The 7954-nt window shown below is 35.9% G+C and overlaps 1 pseudogene; it reads right to left on the bottom strand.

Annotated features, from left to right (window-relative positions):
* Positions 1-1784: 1784 nt before the first annotated feature.
* LOC122144911 lies at positions 1785-7531 on the bottom strand (annotated as a pseudogene).
* Between the last annotated feature and the right edge of the window lie 423 nt (positions 7532-7954).

Below are 7954 nucleotides of genomic sequence, written 5' to 3' on the forward strand. Positions count from 1 at the left end.
TTGGATTACCTCAGAAAAAAAGAATGAAGCTGCTTTACCCAGCAGAGATGATAAACATGAGTAAATCTTTTTTTTTTCTTTTTTTTTTTTTATTAATCTACTTGTATTAGTTTTCACATAACGTGTACACATTTTACTAGTTAGTGTTTTTCCTAACTATAATTCCTGACTAAATGTATAATCAAGTGAAACATTATGAAGTTTCATTCACATCATCTAAATGTTCTACTGTACTACTAGTATCAGTGACCATCACAATAATGTTAATAATGTAGTTTATCATTTAGTTTATTTGAGAGCACATAAACAATATATACTTTGGAAATGCTAGTTATGTGATGTTCATTTATATATGTCAACATGACACAATACCAGTCAATATCAGTTTGCTAAAGCAGTAATATTGTGAAATATTTTTACTATTTAAAATAACTGCTTTCTATTTGAATATATTTTACATTTTAATTTATTCCTGTGATCAAAGCTAAATTTTCAGCATAATTACTCCAGTCTTACTCCAAGTGTAACAATATACACTATACCATTCAAAAGCTTGGAGTCAGTATATATAGAAAATAAAACTTTTTAGCATACACATGATGATAAATACAATAATCATGTTAAAAATGATGCTGTTCTTTCAATTAATCAAAAAAACCTGAAAAAAATATTATCAGTTCTTTTTTTAACATTAATATTAATAATAATAATAATAATAATAATAATATTAATAATAATTGTAATAATTATGTTTATTTTTTTTGAGTATCAAATCAGAATTTTTGATTGTTTTATTAATGATAGTTTGAGTGGAGTATTGGTGATTTAGATTGATTTCTAAAGGATCGTGTGACTGGAGTAATAATAAACTGTTTTAACTGCACTCGCAAGTGAATCTCAAGTTATTTTGTGGGATAATTAAATATATTCTAAATAAACTACAAACATAAAATATATACATTTATTTTGTCCTCACATTATCTCTTGTAACTCTTCCCTCTCGGTCACACACCTGACTGAAAGGCTCATTATGCAGCTCATTATGCTGGCCTTTGTCTTCTCAGGTGTAAATCACACTAATATCCATGGTCAATCATGCCTACTAGCATATGCACTTTAGAAACAAAAAGTGTCTTAGAAAATTTTAATCAATCTATTGTTTTCTGTGAGTGAGTAAACAAGATGATTTTCACATCATTTTGAAGCAAAATTCTAGGCTACTATATCCAGGTTTGAAAGTCTTGTGAACAAATGTTCTGTATGTGTTTTATGACCTTATTTCAGTGACTTCAAAATTTTAGTTTTTCTCTAACCATGCATAAACGTTGTTTTCTCAAAAACACAATCATGTACATACATGCTATTTACATATTATTGTAGCCCAGTTTGTACTGAACACACTTTTTCAGACTTTAGCCATGTATATGTTTATAAGCAACTGAAAAAGGCAGAAAAAAGGGCATTTCAAAACTTCTCCAGGCCCCAAACACCCTTGTAGACCTCACAGGGTTAAGGTGACCCGCGGTCTCAGTCTGTGGTGTGCTGATCTTCTAACTCACATTAACAAAGGCCAGGATGAGGAGTTTTACCAGACCGAGATTAACCTTCTGCTAGAGCACATGCAGGATGACAACCAGGTCATGTTCTCAGAGAATGTGATGTTTCTCGTATAGAGCAGTGTCAATGGACAGCTGCATCCCTTGAAAATTCAGGAATGTAAATTACATTGCTATAATTTATAATATAGCACTTTGTTACAGGACTATAAGAAACCACTAATAAACTGTGAGCATCAATCGCTGAGTATTTATTTTGAGTGCTTTTATCTTTTTTCCACTTACATTTAATAATTTAGCAGAAGCTTCTATCCAAGGCAACTTACTAATGAGGAATATAAAAAGCAATTCATCTTATGAAAGCAAAGAACATGAGAAGTGCTAGTAATCTAGTAATAGTAGTGTCTTGAGAATAGTACAATAGTTTTATCAGCTGTATATATATATTTTTTTTTTGGGAAGTGAGAAAAGCAAGTTGATTCAGTAGCTCCAGCTCAGTAATGAAGACACAATCTGACAAATTCTGGAAATATATTTTTTTTTTCTCCATTAAGGGCTTCATTATGTATCCTGCATGATGTCATGGGGATCTTCTAGTCCACTGTCCTTTTAAATGGACATTTGGGATTCTGTGGGAGAAAATTCAGTTTAATTGGGAGTTACTGTACTGTTTAATAATGGTACAATTATCTAGTGTGGGAGGAGAAAACTGGTATATGGAAACATACAACCATCTGTCCTCTCTGGCTCAATCTCTCCGTCTCTTTCCATCAGTCTCCTCCTCCGCACATAGACCATTGCGCCTACAGCAAGACCCAGGAACATGGCAGCTGCCACAAAGACACTTATTGCCACTGTTGCTGTAGAGCTTCCAATGGCGTCATCAATCTCTAATCGCAGGTCTCGGATTTCTGGTCTCCTGATCTGAGTCTTCCAAAGTCCAGTCACATCTATCATTGAAGTTAAAAGTTACAATTCTTGTGATATTTCATAAGTATTACACTGGTATGGAATAAAAATGGCAAACCGTCAAGGGACAGGAGGAAGATGACATCATCTCCTTTGATGAAGCTTCGACTCTTTAGACGATTATGTGTGATGTAATTGCTGGTACCGTAACCCGGCCCCCGGTAGAATTTACTGCCATCTGTGTCAGTAACTAGACTGCCTACTTTTCGTGGGTCATCCCAGAAATACTCAACATTACCCATGGCTGCACAAAGAGAGAAGATACTATTTATAAAACACATTTTATTGACTTCAAACTCAACATAATCTGTTACTAAGCATATGTGATTAGCATATAAGCATTAATGGCTCATAAAAGTGCCTCCCCAACTCTTTGTGTCTTACAGTCAGTTGAGGTCTTGGTTGGATCTGTAGTGATCATCCTAATGTTATTCATGCGATGTTGGATGTCTGGATTCTGGTCCATCAGCTCCATGGCACCTGACGCCACGGACATGGCCATTGAAGATTGTCATCGTTGGGGTCCAGAGGTCAAGTGGAGGTATATTGCCATTTTATCTGGACTATCATTCAAGCCATTAATGTACAAACCAATCTGAAATGAGTAACCATCTGGGGATAGGAAGCGGGGGCTGTAGGTTTTGGAACCGGCAGGGGTTGTTGCGAGAAGTCTGGTAAAATCACGAATGCGCCAAGTGTATTGAGGACACTGGGTCTCTGAAAGGTTGATGTCGTCCAGAGACAGACCACCCTTTGATGTGTCTCTTCCTTTAACCCCTTCAAACACTACTCTGAATTTATCAGAGACATCTAGTGTAACATGATATAGTTCCCAGGAGCCTTGAAGTCCACCTAGGTTGTACAAGTATAAGTTACCCAAAGACTAAAATGATTTATCTATTGGTGTTTTAAACTTAAAGAATTATTACCACTGATCTTCTGAATTAGTCTCAGGGCTCCTTTGGGGTTTTTAACTGTGTATTCACGCACCCAGATGTTTAGCTGGTCATCAACGCCCCCGCTGTTGTAGTGATAGAACTGCAGCTGCAGGCACTGGGAGCGTCTTTTGGGGTGAAAGAGGCGACTTTCCAGGTAAGCATTATCACCCTGGGTTCCTGTGGCTGTGCTGAAATGCATGAAGAACCCAACCCCTGTGGAATTATAAACTTTATTAGATAATCGGGTATTAAGTTAGTCTTCTTGCTTTCTCTTTGGACCTTATTATGGAGTTTAAAGATCATTTTGTATGTTATAATCCTTGACAAGAAAAGTCTAGAGAAGGTCAAACAATATTTCCGTCCTTCCTATCGTGAAGACCAAAGTGCTACCATAATATCATAAAACAGTTATCAATACAGGATTATGGACTATGAATTATTCAACTTTTTACACAGAGGTGATATAACAATGAACAGACAAAATTAAACACTCCATAGACAGCAAAGCATCTGACACGTTCAAGTCCCAGAAAGGTAGTATGGACACTGTTAACATAGTCCATGTGACATCAGTTGTTGAACTTTAATTTTATGAAGTTACAAAAATACTTTTTGTGCAAAAACAAAACAAAAATAGTGACTTTTTTTTAACAATTTCTACTCTTTTGTGTCAGTCTTCAACACGTTTAATAGAGTAGTACAATGCATAGGTGTGGTGCTGCTGATGCAGGAGTCCTTTTAGACCCTTTTCACACAGTAATACCAGTAAATTGCTGTAAAATTACCAGAACGACTTTACCGGTAAATACAAAAATGCACTCTTCACATAGGCAACGATGTTCTTTTTTTTTTACCGGTATTGTGCCATTCACACATAGGTTTCAAATTACCAGAAAATTCTGTGACATTATTAACCAGAAATGACCTCTAAACGGCTGCACCTCCTGGTGTTGTGTGTAATCATTGAAGGGTACTGTATATGCAGTCAGTGTTTTTGTTGATGTTTTCATTTTTGTGTCAAACGTTCACATTCATGCAGCAATTTTGGTCCAGAAACATAGAATTAAATGACTTCAAACTGAACTACACAGCATAGAGTAAATGCGTCATTTGCGTCAGAATGTTATGATTGGCCCAGAGCCATTGAATTTTGTATTTCAATGGTTTTAGATTGGCCCAGAGTACATGTCTTATGTCAGTGAGTTCTGAACTCATACATGCTTATAATAGTAGTCTTCATTCTGCGTTCACACAGAGCATCATTCCAGCAATTTACTGGCAATGTTAACACTTCAAACACAGGTATATTGCCGGAATGAATTTACCGGTGTATTTTTGAAAAGGTGCTGTTCACACATGATCTCTTAACAGTAATTTACCAGTAATGTCTGTATGTGAGAAAGGGGCTTTTGTAAACATGTCTGATGATTTTGACAGAGAGGATGACTTGCAATTTTTTGCCCAGCCTTACTTATTTGAACCAGAATATACAGGCAATAAACTAAGAGAAATGGACGTTCTACTTCAGCACAGCGGCTCCTGCATCATCAGCACCACACGTATGCATCATGATACTCTCGTGAAAGAACATCGAAGACTGACATGGGAGAGAAGAAATTTGATTTAAGTCAGTATTTTTGTTTTCTTTGCATACAAAAGTTTATTCTTGTAGCTTCATAAAATTAAGGTTGAACCCACTGATGTCACATGGACTATTTTAACAATGTCCTTGCTAACTTTATGGGCCTTGAATATGGTTATTCAGTTACTGTCTATACAGGGTCAGAAAACTCTTGGATTTCATTAAAAAAAATAATAATAATCTTAATTTGGGTTCCAACGATGAACAAAGGTCTTATGGGTTTGGAACAACATGAGGGTGAGTAATTAATGACAGGATTTTAAATTTTGCGTGAGCTATCCCTTTAAGAGAGTCTTTGGCCTAACTTAGTATGATATGGTAAGACTGCAATGATACATTTTCACAATAGGGTCACAATAGTTAAATAAATAAAAAAAACATCATATAATCATACACATGAACACTATACTCTGAGTTAAATTACCTTTGCAAACAAATACAAATAATAGTCAACTCTGTGGTTTGTGAGGGAGTTTCTAATACGGTGCTGAGAAAATGACTATAGGTTTGACATTTCTCTGTACACTTATCTCTCTGTATTTTGTTTCCTCTTCTGTAAAGTAATGGAAATGCATTTTTTTTTTCTTTTCATTTGCAGTTGGTGTAAATTTTGCTAAAATATTTGCTGTATGAAAAAGTTTAATATTCCACACATGACACCTCTGCGAGACGTGACTCGAACCCTCTGTCTGAATATGTCTACTCTATTATATGGTCCTTTAAAAACAATATGTGAAAAAAGTAGTGTGTCTGAATTCACAGTAAAAGTTTGAAACTTTACTATCCCATGGGGCCACAGGAGAATATTTGTGAATGGATATAAAGTGACATTGGTAAGGGAGTGGATATAGTATCTCCAAATTTCATATTCATACAGCGAAAAATAAGAAAATAATTTCTTAACAGTTTTCAGTAGGGTTTCCAATCAAACAGTGTGCGATTTTGGATGCATCACAACCAAATATATTTTTGGTTATGTGGGTTTTGGGCTAATGAGATTTCACAATAGGCAGGGCCACCCAGCACAAAGTTGCATAAATGGAAACATGATTGTGAAGTTCACATATCTCATTTGCACGAAGTTTTATTTCTAGTGATAATGTGGTCTCAAAAAATGGCGTTTTCATTGTACAATAAATGCAAAAACTACGGATGAACTATGCTTTTGTGATTCATGGGTGTTCATTACTTGACATTGAACCCATGTTGGTGTAGTCTGTCTCTGGACCGCCCTCTAACCATTTGTACACCGAGCCCACTTGGCATTTCCACCATCACACTGAATCATACCACAGATTATTCGGCTCCTCAAAGTGGGCCAAGATGTCCAGAAAAGTTGAGGCTGTAGGCTGGAAGAATTATGAAAAAATGTTTAGGTCGAGTGAGAGAGGACCAAGTATTGTTTGAGGCAGCAGGTCCTTGTATCTTATCAGTCAGATTAATGTCAATATATTTATACAAAAAATAATGGCGGGGATCATTCAGGTCAAGTCTTCCACAGAGTGTGTTTTAATTATAACACTTACTACAGTTGTATAGCCGGTTCAGCTTGAGCAGGTCACTGTCACCTAACTCATGCGTTGCACCAATTCACATCCAAGAATTCTGGTATTTTGGTAACGATGGTTGGTTCAACTGGCTTTGCTGAAGGATTGTCTTGCTGTAGTGCATGACTGAACCATAATCATGAGGGCACCACCGAGAGAGCCTTGACCACCGTGACTCATCATATGAATAACGTTGTGCTCTTTACCTAAGTGAAAAACAAAAATGCAACAACAGTTAATAAACAAACAGGTGTGTATTTGTAAAGTCGCTTTGGATTAAAAGCAGTCTGCAAATTGGATAAATGTAATGTCATGTATTTAAATATTAGAATTTATAGATTTCAAGGAGGTTTGGCAAGGACAGAATTGATGTTATTATTGATGCGTATATATGATATTTAAGGAATTCAATAGTTTACCTCTCTTAATCTGGTTCCCACACGATGTGTGCGTAGTCGTCTCTGAGTCAGATCGGGATTGCTCGTGCCAGAAAACCCAGCTGCAGATGAAAGAAACTCATGCCCTCTTACTGTTTCCTAAAACTGTCACAGTTTGCACAATGGACCAACTTCCTTGTTTCCCCATTCGTCGATTCCCCACCTTTGAGTAAACCATCTGATTGAACATGAAAAAATTTCTGACAGTCAATGCAAGAAAGGCCAATGTTTGCACATGTCTGAAAAGGTCGAACAATCTTGTTCATACAGTCTACTTTAAAAATAAATAAAATTATTGTACTTTCAATAATACTAATTAAAAAAAAATATATATATAAAAAAAATGAGCATGGCAATTATGTTAAAATAATGGTTTTTTTTTTTTTTTTTTAATGTTATTGTATTTATGTATTTATATTGTTAAGTTTTCTTACCACTGCATTTAATACGAAAAAGTATAGTTTGGCTCTCCATCCCTGAGTTTGAAGTCACTACAGGTTCTGAGTCTGTATTGCTAAAATGCCTTTGCAGTATCACACCTTTACGCATTGATTTCTATTAAGATGAGAGAGAAGAGAGAGACAGAGCGGGAGGAGAAGGAGCGCGAGAGGGAGAGAGAGAGGACAGAGATTTGAGGCAATTTGGTGGCACATATTAAGCTAGTAATTTGGAAATAACAGAAATCTCTGAACAACCTAAAACTGAATCAATTTTATCTATTCCAGGAGAAACAAGGGCTAGCTATCGAGGACATAAGGAACAGTGGAGTCGGGCCAAGCGATACTCTTCACCAAGAAGAAATAGTGTTCCTGCCTTCTCCCTGTTAAATATAAGAACCAAACAGTGGATTTAGCTTAATTTGTTC

The sequence above is a fragment of the Cyprinus carpio genome, unplaced genomic scaffold (assembly GCF_018340385.1).
Source record: "Cyprinus carpio isolate SPL01 unplaced genomic scaffold, ASM1834038v1 S000006798, whole genome shotgun sequence".
In the NCBI taxonomy this organism is placed as follows: domain Eukaryota; kingdom Metazoa; phylum Chordata; class Actinopteri; order Cypriniformes; family Cyprinidae; genus Cyprinus; species Cyprinus carpio.